Genomic DNA, 14,679 nt, shown 5'->3' with positions numbered 1-14,679 from the left:
AGTAGCATGTAACTGGCACTATTTTAGATACGCAGGAGAGTCAACTTACTACATAGACACGTGAGTGCAGTAAGTTCTCAAACTTTAGTTTAAGGCAGAATCACAGGGAGGGTTTGTTGAAACACAGATGACTAGGCCCCATACCCAGAGATTCGGATTCAGGAGGTCTGGGGTGGGGCCTGGAATGTGCATTTCTAGCACGCTCCCAGATGCTGTTGAAGCTGCTGGGAGGGGAGCATGCTTTGAGAACCTATGTCTGAGGGCATCTGGGCTTAGTTCTCTGCAGAACAACATGTGTAAAAGGAGGAGTCAAATTCAGTCTCCTATTCAACTTTTATTAGGTAAATGCCAAATAATTTTTTTTTTTTTGAGACAGAGTCTCACTTTTTTGTCACCCTCACTAGAGTGCTGTGGCATCATAGCTCACAGCAACATCAGACTCTGGGCTGAAGTGATTCTCTTGCTTCAGCCTCCTAAGTAACTGGCACTACAGGTGCCCACCACAATGCCTGGATGTTATTATTATTGTTTTTTTTAGAGATGGGGTCTCGCTCTTGCTCAGGCTGGTCTCGAACCCATGAGCTCAGCCAATCACCTGCCTCGGCCTCCCAGAGTGCTAGGTTTACAGGCGTGAGCTACCACGCCAAGCCTCAAATAATTTTTAAGTGGTTGTACTCACTATTCCAGCCATGCGTGAGAGTTTCTGTTGCTTCATATCTTCACCAAAACTTAATGTTCTCAGACTTTTTAATTTTTGCCTGTGTGGAGGGTTTATAGTGGTATCTCATTGTGATATCAATTAGTAGTTCCTGAACTGTTGAGGTTAAGTGCTTTCTTAGGTATTTATTGGATTTTATAATTCCTCTTTTGTGAAGTTCCTATTCAAGTCTTTTGATAATTTGTTTTATTGAGTTACCTGATCTCTTCTTTTTGGTTTGTAGTAGTTCTTTATTTTCTTTATTTTGGGTTTTAGTTTGTTATGTTAAATGTGTTGCACATAACTTTTCCCGTTTTTTTAGTTTTCAATAGGTGTCTTATTTATTTATTTATTTATTTATTTTGAGACAGAATCTCACTTTATTGCCCTTGGTAGAGTGCGGTGGCATCACAGCTCACAGCAACCTCCAACTCCTGGGCTTAGGTGATTCTCTTGCCTCAGCCTCCCGAGTAGCTAGGACTACAGGCACCTGCCACAATGCCTGGGTATTGTTTTGTTGCAGTTTGGCCTGGGCCAGGTTTGAACCTGCCACCCGCAGTATATGGGGCCGGTGCATTACCCACTGAGCCACAGGCACCACCATCTTTTTTTTTCTTGAGACAGAGTTTCAGTGTATCGCCCTCGGTAGAGTGCCGTGGTGTCACAGCTCACAGTAACCTCAAACTCTTGGGCTTAAGCGATTCTCTTGCCTCAGCCTCCCAAGTAGCTGGAACTATAGGCACCCGCCACAAAGCCGGGCTATTTTTTTTTTTTTCTTTTTGTAGAGACAGAGTCTCACTTTACCACCCTCGGTAGACGTCACAGGACTCACAGCAACCTCCAGCTCTTGGGCTTCCGCGATTTTCCTGCCTCAGCCTCCAGAGCAGCTGGGACTACAGGTGCCCGCCACAATGCTTGGCTATTTTTTGGTTGCAGTTCCGCCGGGGCTGGGTTTGAACCCGCCACCCTCGGTATGTGGGGCCGGTGCCCTACTCACTGAGCCACAGGCGCCACCCAGGGCTATTTTTTGTTGTTATTGTCATTGTCATTGTTGTTTACCTGGCCCAGGCTGAGTTCCAACCGGCCAGCCTCGGTGCATGTGGCCGGCACCCTACCCACTGAGCTGCGGGTGCACCATCCTTGTGACATTTTAGTTTTACAAGCATGTGATCTGGGCATAGTAATACAGACAGTGTGATGTGGCAGCAGAGACTGTGGAACAGCACTGGCTGGGTGAGGATTTTGACTCTGCTACTTATTAGTTTTGTGTCATTAGACAAGTAATGTCTCTTGTGCCTTAGATCCAACTATAATATAGTCTAATATTTAATAGCATCTACTCACATGGTTGTAGAATTGAGTCTTTGTAAAGTGCTTAGTAAGCATTATATAAATGTATGCTATTACTGCAACTCCCTTTCCAGGAAATCCTTTTTTTGGAGCCATCTTGTTTTTTCCCAGGGTGGAGTGCAATGGCACAAGCAGCCTCCAGTGACCCTCCTGCCACTAAGTATCTGGCCCTATAGGCATGTGACTTTATACCTGGCTAATTTTTTTTTAGAGAGACAGGGTCTTACTATATTCCTTAGGCTGGTCTTGAACTCGTGGGCTCAAGCAATCCTCCTGCCTAAGCCTCCAGAAATGCTGGGATTACAGATGTGAGCCACCACACCCAGCCCCCTAATCCTTACACTTTGTATTTCTTGCCTTATTGCACTGGCTAAAGAGGAAGACAGCTGATAAAAAATAATCTTTTAATGTGACAAATTATATTTGGTTTTATAATAAGCCAAATTTGCATTTCTGGGATATTCTGTATACTCTATCGTCAAGTGAATGGATATCAATTCTGAAATGGCCGTGGCTGCCTAGGACCAGCCAGATGTGCACTAAAACAAAAAGGATCGAGAAAAAAAAGGATCAAGCGAAGGGGGCTGGAGGCCTGGAGAGCAACGGACTCCACTCACTCTTCTGCTTAAACACATACCTCTCTCTCAAAAAAGAAAACAAACAAAAGTAAACACATACCTCTCCAAGCTCAGGAAATGCAGTGATATCAAATATCTAAATTTAATGGAAGGATGTTCCTTTTGCTCCCAGGATTGTGGTTACTTACAGGAGGTTTATACTGTTTCAGTCTGAGACACTGCCCTCTTGCCATGTTCATGCCTTGGTAGAACACTTTAAGAGCCTTGGCAAAGTCTCTGTCACAGCTGCTTGCTGAGTGCACATCTGGCTGATGTCTGCGGTTGATGGAGGTCCTGCTGTCATCCCCGTTACCTTCAGGGTATTGCAAGGTGTATGGACTGAAGTGGAAAGAAAAAGTAACATTTTTTTATCCATTTCTTTATCCAGGCATGTCTTTCTTTATTCAGGTAACATTTTACTACATCAGGACTTCTCAGGTCCCACTTTGGACCCATCCCAAGAATTCTCACTAAGAAGAAAAAAAGAATCCTTCATTTTTTGTTTATGAAACAAGATATGAATTAACTCACTTTCTTAGAAAGACAAATACACATCCAAATGTAGGAATTTGGGGATAAGCTAGACAACAGAGACTTGACCAATCTCTCACCTTGTTGACCAGAACCAGTTTTTGCAAGCAATTCTTTGAGAAACACATTTTCCTCTCTCAGGGCTATGTTAATGTTTCTGAGCAGTTCTGTCTCCTGCTCTAACTTCTGCAGCTTCGGATAAAGCGCTGCTATCTGGTTTGATGTAGTCTACGAAGAACATATCAGTTAAGCCTTTTGCTGAGTTATATGCATATCATATCCATTGAGACTGGCAATGTTTACTAATAAGCCCCTCAGGCTATGCAGGAGTAAATGGAGATATAAGGGGGAAAAAGACTGATAATGCTCAAGCAGCCATCATCTGTCACCTGTATTGTCCTTTTTAATGTCACATGAACATACCTGGCTTGTATTCTTCATGGTGGAAATTATCCTGGTGTCCACCATGATGGGACCTTCACCTGTGACCACGAGGTCCAGCTGAGAGCAGCTCAGTTCAGTGCAGCCTTCTGTAGTATGGGAGAGATGCCATCAAGGAAAGAAACATCTCAGTTGTCCAGCCCCAGTGTCGTGTGAGATGCTAAACCAGGTAATCACCTGCTGTGCAAGAAGGCAGGGCCCCAGTGGAAAAGGTGGCTCTTTGCTCACTGCTGTCTGGACCCTGATCCCTCCTTCCCCTAAATGTAAACCTCTCTTGCTGCCCTAAATGTAGACGTTATATGTGATTGAAGAATGCACTGTGCGAAAGAATCAGTAAACAAAGTACCTTGGAGGCCCATAAATCAACAATGAGAGCATTTGTCTGCAAATAATTCAGAAACTCCTGAGATGCATTTAAGGCTGCAAATTGGATGGTCTCTTCAATTTGAGGATTCACAGTTTTCCATACAGTTTGGTATAAATGGTGGTTGGAAGGTCCTAAATTCTGTACCTAAGAAAAGAACATAGAACAGTTTAAAGCCAGAAAAGGATCAGATGTGCCAAAGATCTACAGCGCATCTATCAGGTAGATAAAAGAAGTCCTATGATTGACTCTCGTGATTGCCAGATCCAACACCGCAGTTACTCAGCCCGGGTAGCATCACTGCATGCATAAAGATACGCGTCTAGCAAAGAGGGGAAAAGATTTTGATAATTATTTTCTTCTGAGTTAGTGCAAAATTGCTGATTTTCAATGTGAGGCAGAGGTTTGGTTTTTGTTCTTCAGAGTCTGTCTCCTTTATTTTTTTTATTTTTATTTATTTTTGCAGCTTTTGGCCGGGGCTGGGTTTGAACCCACCACCTCCAGCATATGGGGCTGGCACCCTACCCCTTTGAGCCACAGGCACAGTCCTCATTTATTGTCTTTTAGTTTAAGCATACCTGGTGTTTCTGCCATATAATAATATAGTCCTTTTGTTTCCAACTAAAGCAAAACCAAAAACTATTTTACTTAGATAATACACTTTTGCTGGATATTATTTCTGATAATTAAAATGTCTGATTCTACTGCATCAATCACATGAAAAATTTTAGTGCACACTGACCACACAGCCCAGTGACCTGAAGGGACGTGTGGCTTCCCCATTAAATAGACTGGGGGAAACTGTCATTTTGGAGTTGAGCAAACAGAGAAACGTCAGAAAATTTCCCGATAAACTCATTTTTAAAACTTGAGGAAAGATCGGACTGCCTCCCACCAGGGCCACGTGGCAGGGGCATGCAGAGCAGTTCTGAGGTTCAGGCTCACCCCCCATCTGAATGCCCTGCCTTGCTTCTTCCTTTAGCCACTTGACTCCAAAGCACTGGACAATGTGAATCTGGAAATCGATCCTCTTGCCAAGCATCTCCAGAGGGTCAATAACCACGTCCTCCTCACCACATGCTCTACAAACAGAACAGATGAATGTTGACTTCACATTAGGCTGGATCCGAGCAAGGTAAAATTGTGATGTCAAGGGAATTAAATAGAATCCTTAAGAGATAGCTAATTTCACTCACATAAATATAGGTAATATTACCAGCTGTGGAATTCATTCATTTACTCAAGAGACCCTTAACACAAGAGCCCACTCTACACTGGTACCTCAAGGTAAGATCTGGACCTTTTCAAGGAGCTCCCAGGCTGGTGGAGAAAGGACATTCTCTCTCTCTCTCTCTCTCTCTCTCTCTCTCTCTCTATATATATATATATATATACACACATATATATATAATTTTTTTTTTTTTTTTAGAGACAGTCTCACTTTGTCGCCCTCAGTAGAGTTCTGTGGCGTCACAGCTCACAGCAACCTCCAACTCTTGGGCTTAGGCGATTCTCTTGCCTCAGCCTCCTGAGTAGCTGGGTCTACAGGCACCCATCACAATGCCTGGCTATTTTTTTTTTGTTGCAGTTTGGCCCAGGGCTGGGTTCGAACCCACCACCCTCGGTATATGGGGCTGGTGCCCTACTTGCTGAGCCACAGGTGCCGCCCGAGAAAGGTCTATAAATAGCTGCCTGTGATAACCCTGGCAGATGTGGACTCCAAAATCACATTGAAGATTTTGATTGGTCTGCAATGGGACAGAGGAGAAAGCCAGCAGGCTGCCCAGATGCAGCCTCTCAAATGGTCATTTTTCTTGAATGGTTATTTTCTGAATTATTTACAGTCCAAAGTCAACCCTTGGTCTACAAGCTGAGAAACTTACTTGGACAACTTGCCAACAGGGGAACTCTGCCTTATCAACCAAACTGAAAATTTTGAAACTTATAAACTAGACTGCTACTTTATTAATTTGCAGAGGGAAATATAACTGTTAGGCAGCCTTAACCCCACAGGTGGCCAAATGACTGGAAAGTTGCTTTGTGTCCCAGTACAATGAGTTTTGGGCAGCTTGTTCTCAGAACCTTGACCTTCTCTCACTCCCTTCTGGAGAGGGTTTCCTCTTCAGAAAGACAGAAAGGTCACAGTGGGAACCTAAGAAGGCTCTGCCACCCAGACCAGGCCCCGTGCCACCCTGTGTGCTTAGGATTGCTAAAATAGCTTTTGCAAAAGAAACTGCCTGTGCCCTGAAGTGGAAAGGAATGAGACAGACTTCAGGACAGGACTGATCACTCAAAACAAAGCCCGTGCCCACAGGAAGGTCAGTGACAGCATAGAATGAAGCCAGACGTCCCTCCCTTGAGAAAAGGCACAAGAAGTGATGAAGCCTGTACCAAGGATGGAGAAGGGATGAGCTGGAAAATGAGCTTTCTACTCTGGCTTGTAGGAAAAGCATCCTGCTCGTGGCTGGGAAGGGCTGTGGCGGCAAGGCCCTAAAGTCCACGTGGCTTCTCTGCTGAGGTTCCTTGTTTGGAACTAACCTGGCTCTTTCAGCTCTTGCCCAAGGCTCTTTCTACTACACCTGCCCTTTTGTGGAATGTTCTCATTCTTTGGGTCCCCCAGGACAGTGCTGAGCTGTCTCAAATGTGATTGGGCATTTCAGGTCGGCTGATTTGGCTGCCATGCCAAAAATTCAGATTTGATGAGGCCAAGTTATGAATGAGTGAGCTCATTCATTTCTCTTACGCATGACCAAGTTAATCACACCAAGTTGATCACTTCCTCAGGAGAATTTAGACTTTCTCTAAATTTTCTATGTGTGACTAACCCAGAGCTAGGCAAGGGGAGCGGGGAGACACCCACTGTCCTGCCGGGGAGCAGGGGGCTATGGAGATGTGCAGCACGGCCTCCTCTAGCCCGTCACAGTTTAGAAACTCCACTTGCTCCTCAAGCTTCATGCAGTAGTCAAGTGACTGCAGCCAGACGTGAGCTGAACCCAAGTGGACCACCTCGATGGGATCCCAGAACGGGTCGTCTTCTTGAGGCACATGGCTGTCTTCTCCATCTAGAAAACGCTGGCAAAGTTCCTCCATTAGGAATTTCCTATTGATAAACTTGGCTTTTGACCAAATCCACACCTGGAAATGCAAGGGTAGGTCACTAAGATTTGATCCCATCTGCTGCTCTGACAGTTTGGTTTTTCCCAGCATGCTCCCTCTGTGGATTTTGGGTACCCATAACTACATTCCACCCTCATCACACCTAGCTTGCTGAAGTCCTAAAGAGCACCATATTCATTCCTGGACCTGTTACTTCAGCATTGCTTGAGTTTCTTGGACCAGAAATGACTTAGAGGAGATGAGGCCAGACTTAGAAACAGACTTTCTAGCCGGGTGTTGTGGCGGGCGCCTGTAGTCCCAGCTACTTGGAAGGCTGAGGCAAGAGAATCGTTTAAGCCCAGGAGTTGGAGGTTGCTGTGAGCTGGGTGAGGCCATGGCAATCTACCGAGGGCCATAAAGTGAGACTCTGTCTCTACAAAAAAAAAAAAAAAAGAAACAGACTTTCACAGGAGAGGTAAAAGTTTAAAGCTAGTGGTAATCAGAATGGCTGTCAGACCGGATGCGGTGCCTTGAGCCTATAATCTTAGCAATCTGGGAGGCCTAGGTGGGTGGATCTCCTGAGCTCAGGAGTTCAAGACCAGCCTGAGCAAAAGTGAGACCCTGTCTCTACTAAAAATACAAAGAAAAACTATTGTTTTCTCTTTCTTTTCTTATTTCAAAAGGTGTTAGATTGAGACATCTCCACCCCACTGCATTCTCCTCCGTCTAAAGAGGGGCAGTCAGAGAAGTTCAGCCCTCATTTAACTCAAGAAGACGTTTCAAGGGCTCATTCCCACTTTAGAAACCACCTTTAAACCACCTTAAAAACCTTTGCTTTTACCACTAAGCAAAAATATGGTAATAAGAACCAAGCCTGGATAATGAATAAACAAAATGTGTGTATATATACAACAGAATTTTTTTTTTTTAGAGACAGAGTCTCACTCTGTGGCCCTCAGTAGAGTGCTGTGGCATCAGAGCTCACAGCAACCACCAGCTCTTGGGCATAGGCGATTCTCTTGCTTCAGCCTCCCAAGTAGCTGGGATTATAGGTGCCCACCACAACGCCCGGCTATTTTTTTGTTGCAGTTTGGCCGGGGCTGGGTTCGAACCCACCACCCTCAGTATATGGGGCCGGCGCCCTATCCACTGAGCCACAGGCACTGCCCACAACAGAATATTTTTTAGTCATAAAAAGGGAAGACATTCTGACACATCTAACCACCCTGCATGCTTAATGCTATGTGAAATAATCATGACGTGGGCAGCGCCTGTGCTTCAGTGAGTAGGGCGCTGGCCCCATATGCTGAGGGTGGCAGGTTCAAACCCAGCCCCGGCCAAACTGCAACAAAAAAATAGCCGGGCGTTGTGGCGGGCGCCTGTAGTTCCAGCTACTCGGGAGGCTGAGACAAGAGAATCGCTTAAACCCAGGAGCTGGAGGTTGCTGTGAGCTGTGTGTCGCCACGGCACTCTACCGAGGGCCATAAAGTGAGACTCTGTCTCTACAAAAAAAAAAAAAAGAAATAACCATGACGTATATGAAGTGCCCAGAGTCATCATGGTCACAGAGACAGAAAGTAGAGGAGTGGTTGCCAGAGACTGGGGGAGGGGAAATGGGGAGTTAGTGTTTAAGGGGGGGCAGAGTTTCAGTTTGGGAGGATGAAAAAGTTCTGGAGATGGTGGGGAAGACTGCACAGAAACAGGATGGTACTAACACTGGGCGGTACGCTCAAGAATGGGTAAAATGGTGAAGTTTGTAATGTGTATTTTACCGCAATAAAAAAAGAAAAAAATTAATAAATGAAAGAAAAAGAAAAGAAACTTGTCCATGAGGCAGGAGGTGTGAGCAGAACCAGAGTAAGTGGAGAAAGGCAGGCACCAGGTCGGATGAAGTGCTTGAGGACCCCAGTGAGCTGCGGGTCCTCGTTGATGTTGAGGAGGTGGGGGAAGGTCTTCACCATCTGCTGCTCCTGTGGGAGAAATGGAGAGGGTGCCCATCACTGGACAGGCTTGCCCAGTCAAGAGAGCAGGGCTCCGCTCCTTGCTCCTTCTCGACACAGCCCTGACTCCGTCACCGTGTCACAGTGGCTGGGGCATCCCCGATGGCAGGGCGGAGTCCTTTGGCGGGCAGAGGCCTGAGACCCTCTGGACAGGACAGTTCCAGGGCACTGTCGGACGTCAGTCCTGCCCTCCCCAGCTATCTGCCTGGTGCCCCTACCCTGGGCAGCCCCTCCCCGGGTGTCTGTGAAAGCTCTCATTCTCCCAGTGCCCTGCTGGCTGGCTATTAGGTGAGATCAGAAGCTGATGGTGAACAATGTCAGGTTGCACGGACCCTCTGCTGGTCACCTCTGTGCGTTTCTTTCTTTAACACAGAGTGATTGGTATTTTGCTTACAGAGACTTCATGGTCAAACAAAACTGGAATACACTATTGCAGGCATGAGGAAAACTTTTAAATCAATCCTTCCTTCCTTCCTTCCTTCCTTCCCTCTTTTTTTGACAAGGTATTGCTCTGTTTCCCAGGTGCGAGCGGGGGCAACATCATAGTTCACAGCAACCTCAAATTACTGGGCTCAAGGGATCCTCCTGACTCAGCCTTCCAAGTAGCTGGAGCTGCATGTGCCTCCACATCCAATTAACTTTTGCATCATCATCATTATTAATATTTTTGTAGAGATGGGGTCTTAATATTGCCTAGGCTGGTCTCAAACTCCTGGCCTCAAGCAATCCTACCATGCCTGGCCTTAATATCCTTTCTTTTTTTTTTTTTTTGGTAGAGACAGAGTCTCACTTTATGGCCCTCGGTAGAGTGCCGTGGCCTCACACAGCTCACAGCAACCTCCAACTCCTGGGCTTAAGCGATTCTCTTGCCTCAGCCTCCCGAGTAGTTAATATCCTTTCTGATGACAAACAGAGGACAAAGTCCTGTATTCCTGCCCTGTAACTCTACTTGAGCCTATAGCTAAGAGTTGAAATCGTAGCCCCTTAGAAAGGATGTGATTAATGGCGCTCTGGCTGTGCCCTTGTCATGCCCACACCCTTAGAATCTTGGTTCCCAGCTCCCCCCCAGAGCCACGGACCCCATCTTGCTCCACCCCCACGCCTGAGGCTTCATGAGGCTTCCAGGAAATCCTGGAACTCTAGGAGTTCCAGGTCTGTGCCCCACTGGGAACCACCCAGGCCTTCCCTAATGGCTGTGGGAAGTGAGGGTGGAAGGAGGGACTGGGGTGTGGTAAGGGATAGCTCCTTCACCCTGGAGGAAATTCACAACACAGCCCATTTGTGACCTGGTATTGGCAGTGAGTGTCAGGATAGTGTCAGGACAGAGGCTAAAGTCACTTCTCACAGTCCCCAGGAGATAAGTCATATCCCTCCAATTCTCCCTAACATCTTATTACCAACAGCCTTGAGTTCCATCACCCGCACTTATCAATATGCACGGAGCTGTCTCTGCCTCCCTCCCTCCCTCTCAAACCCCGCCAGTCACTCTCCCAGCTCTGCCAATAACATCAACAGCAGTGTCCCTCAGGTGTGGAAAGGTTCCCTGCCTGGGTGGTCATCACCGCCAGGGAGCAGAGCTCACCTGGGCCAGAGCTGCGTACTGCTCCAGCAGGTGCGCCCAGGTCCCCTGATGAGCACGTGCCCGAGCTGGTGCTCCACCACTAGGCGGGCTGACTGCTCTGAAAGGAGGGAGGGCACTTAAGCAACAGGTCTGCAGCCTCAAAGGTCAGGCACGGAATAACTGCAGTGACCTCCATCTTGGTTCCCAGTCAAAACGTGGGCCCCCCAGCAGGAGTGAAGACAGCTGCACTTACATGTGAAGAAGAAATCTCTTGGTAAGTCCTACAAAGATGGGCGTCGCCTTCTAATTCATAAGATGTTAGTGCACGAAGGTCCTTTAAGGGGGGAGGCATGAAGCTCAGTATATTTTTTATTTTCATAAGGTGCATGAGAGTGTTTTGATTTACACCGTCATTACAAGGCATTCCCATAAGGCCAGGGGACTCAGGAAACACTGTAGGTTTATCTAACATTTTTCATGTGGTCTGTGTCTGTGCTTTGAACACTGGGAATTAGATGCTTTACGTAAGTCAATATCTGACACTTCCAGGTTTGGGTGTGAGATTTGTGACAATCAGAGCGGCTCGCTGGCCAGTCCTGTGCACTGACTCGGGTTTAGGAAGCACTTTGTTGAAGCTGAAGATTCAGAGGGTCAGGCCGTGGTGCCCAGGATGTGCGGGGTGGGGTGTCCTGCCCTGGGGCAGCCATCCTTCCAGGTGGCCTGGCCCAGGGGGTGGGCCAGAGTGGTCGAAGCTTTGCTGCCTGAGAGCCCCCTGGGGCCCCTTAGAGCGAAGGCACCTGCCAGGGCAGAGGAATCCACCCCAAGGGGAGATTGGTACTGGCCTTTTCTTTTTAAATAAATTTTCCGAGTTTAAATATTTATTTTTTGAGGCAGAGTCTCACTCTGTTGCCCTGGGTAGAGTGCCATGGCATCATTATAGCTCACAGCAACCTCCCACTCTCAGGCTCAAGTGATCTTCTTGCCTCAGTTTTTCTATAATTGGTAGACACAGGATCTCGCTCTTGTTCAGGCTGGTCTCAAACTCTTGAGCTCCCAGAGTGCTGGGATTACAGGCGTGAGCCCCCACGCCTTGCCGATACCAGCCTTTTGATGTTGCTGTCTTCATGCTGAACACTCTGACTGATCTTACTTCAACAACTTCGTATTTTCCTTTTATCATCCATCTCACTTTAAATCATTAATGGAAATAAAATGGGATATATCTTTAAGCTGACAAATCTGAGGCCTTAACCGAAAGCTGTGGTTCATGATTACTGTACATTAGAATCACTTGGGCCACTTCACCGACCGAGGCCCAGAGTTTCTGATTTCATTGGTCTGGGGAGGTGGTTGGGGCAGGGGGTTGAACTCTGCCTTGGGGGAGGGGCTGCCAAGCTCTCAGCCGGATAAACGTCAGATAGGCATCACCCAAATCTAGTAAGACAAAAGTAATCCTGGTAGAAATGATATCCTCGAAACAAAAATGGCAATTCAGGGTGGCGCCTGTGGCTCAACAGGTAGGGTGCTGGTCCCATATGCCGGAGGTGGCGGGTTCAAGCCCAGCCCCAGCCAAAAAAAAAAAAAAATGGCAATTCAAAAATGAGACTTTTGATTCAAGGAGGTCAGATAGAAATAGAAAAAATAATTTTAAAAAATTCTTTTAATGAGACTAAATGGTCATTTTTTTTTTTTTTTTTTTTTTTGTGGTTTTTGGCCGGGGCTGGGTTTGACCCCGCCACCTCCGGCAAATGGGACCAGCGCCCTACTCCTTGAGCCACAGGCGCTGCCCTAAAATGATCATTTTAAAAAGACAGGGCCGATATTTCTTAATTGCAAGTGAGTCTATATTTATCTCAAAAGAAAGTTGTTTTCTTAAAGGATGAAGCCAAGATATCTTAGAAGAAGCCCCAGGCACCTCCTTGCCCTGCCTGCCCTGGGCTTTTGTCGGTCTGACAGCTGAGCTCCTGTCCAGGCACCGCCCCCCTATCCCTCCAGCCAGGCTCTGGCCAGATCAGCACTGCTCCCTGCTCCAGGCTGGGACTCAGTTTACCTGCCATTCTGGAGTTTTCGCATCTGACCAGCAGCTTGTTCTCTGCCCTCCATTCTCTCACCAGTGTCCAGGTGTTGACCACTGCTTTGTTCCGGATCTTTTTAGCCCGTTCAGGTGCAAAGATGGACACAGGGTCAGGTCTGGGCCCCTCTGCAGTTGTAGCAGCAGAAACAGAACATGCTCAGATCTCAGATACCTGAGGGGAAGCCCTGCCCTCCCCAGGTGACCAAATCCACCATGCCTGGTTTCGCTAAACCGTTAAGACTAAGGTGACGTCAATAACCTGTGTGTTTCAAATAAATGTGCACAGCTCAGCCAGGGCCAGGATGCACGCAGCCCTTTGGGCTGATTGCTTAATTCAAGAATCGGTTCAATGGCAGTTGCTGCAGCAATGACCCAGATCCTTCCAGATCCTGGAAGAGGTCTTAGAGATTTTCTAGGTCAGCATCCTCCAGGGTCGCCAGCGAAAATATGGGAGGCCCTAAATGTTGCATGGGACATACTTACACTAAACATTACTTGTTCTTCATCTGAAATTCAGATTTAACTGAGCATCTTGTGTTTTTATTTTCTAAATCTGGTGACTTTACTCTTTTCATTTTACCTGGGAGATTGACTGGAGCAACGGTTCTCAACCTGTGGGTAGTGACCCCTTTTTAACAATGAAAATAGATTGCAGCACTAGGAAGGTTGAGAACCCTGGACTAGAGCGTTTACGAGGCTGGCCCCCAGGCACACAGGCCATGGGGATCATTTTCTGTCTTTTCTACCCCTGACATAGTCTCTCGTGGAGCAGAGAGCAACAGATTTGCATCTGACAAGTAGGAAGAAAGCGAACATTCTAGATTCCACTAGAGTAAAATACAACCTAAAGATCTGAGCGCATGTCACAGATCCTGGAAGAAAGTGTCTAATGGTGTGAAGTGACCTTGGAGCTGGGCAGTGAGGAATGAGAGGGAAAGTGCATGTCACGAGTCATGCCAGGGCTCCTGGCCGGAGTCGACCAGAGGAGGGAACAGAGGAGGGGGGCAGTTACAACATGACCATGGGGTTCAAGCAGCGCCTGTATGCAGAGGTTGGCCAGGGATGGCTCACAGGTGACTCCCTGTGGTCCTCACCCCAAGACTGGGAATAAGGATCCTCCTTCACAGAATGAGGTCACAGAGCATTAGAGGTGCAGTATCTTGCTGAGAGTCACACAGCTACTAGGGTCAGAGTCTTCTCATTGGCGAGCCCATAGATCTGACCAGCAGCCTATTAGGGCTGGCAAGTCAGTTTCATGTCCCTTGCTAACTCCAACTGCCAGAGCGCCCTGAGAATCCCAGGCTGGGACAGCAGCGCTGGGTTCTGTCTGGGAAGACAGTAGAGACAGCCTGTGGGAACGTTCCCACCTGGGGCCAGGGACTGCCCTCTCCCTCCTGGTCCCCTTTCTTCCAAAGGTCGGGAGCTGCAGGCTGGGAGTGAGCTCCAGGAGCCTGGAGAAGCTGGAACTTCAGACGCCAAACCATCAAGTATACAAGTACCAGAGGAATTTGCTAGATCCAGAATTTAGAACCACAACGGATGATAAATAGTCATAAACAAACCTTTCAGCATATCTTAATGTCCATAAAGTTTCCTCATAGCAGATGTCAGCTGGACTAATCGCAGCTATCTGTAAAAACAGCCCCTTTAGATTTTGTTAACTGTACACATATAGTGGTTTATTGTTGGTATTAAAACAACTAATATTCCTAGAGCAGTTTACACCTTGCGATTTACAGGATTGTTCAAACTTTACAACTTAGAAAACGAGGCTTAGGGCGGCGCCTGTGGCTCAAGGAGTAGGGCGCGGGTCCCATATGCCGGAGGTGGCGGGTTCAAACCCAGCCCCGGCCAAAAACACACACACACACACACAGAAAAAAAAAAAAAAAAGAAAACGAGGCTTAGGGAAGAGTAATATGCTCAGTTCACCCAGATAACAACTTAC

This window comes from Nycticebus coucang, chromosome 10 (genome assembly GCF_027406575.1).
Source record: "Nycticebus coucang isolate mNycCou1 chromosome 10, mNycCou1.pri, whole genome shotgun sequence".
Classification (NCBI taxonomy): domain Eukaryota; kingdom Metazoa; phylum Chordata; class Mammalia; order Primates; family Lorisidae; genus Nycticebus; species Nycticebus coucang.
The sequence above is the reverse complement of the archived record's forward strand: the minus strand, read 5'-3'. Positions refer to the sequence as shown.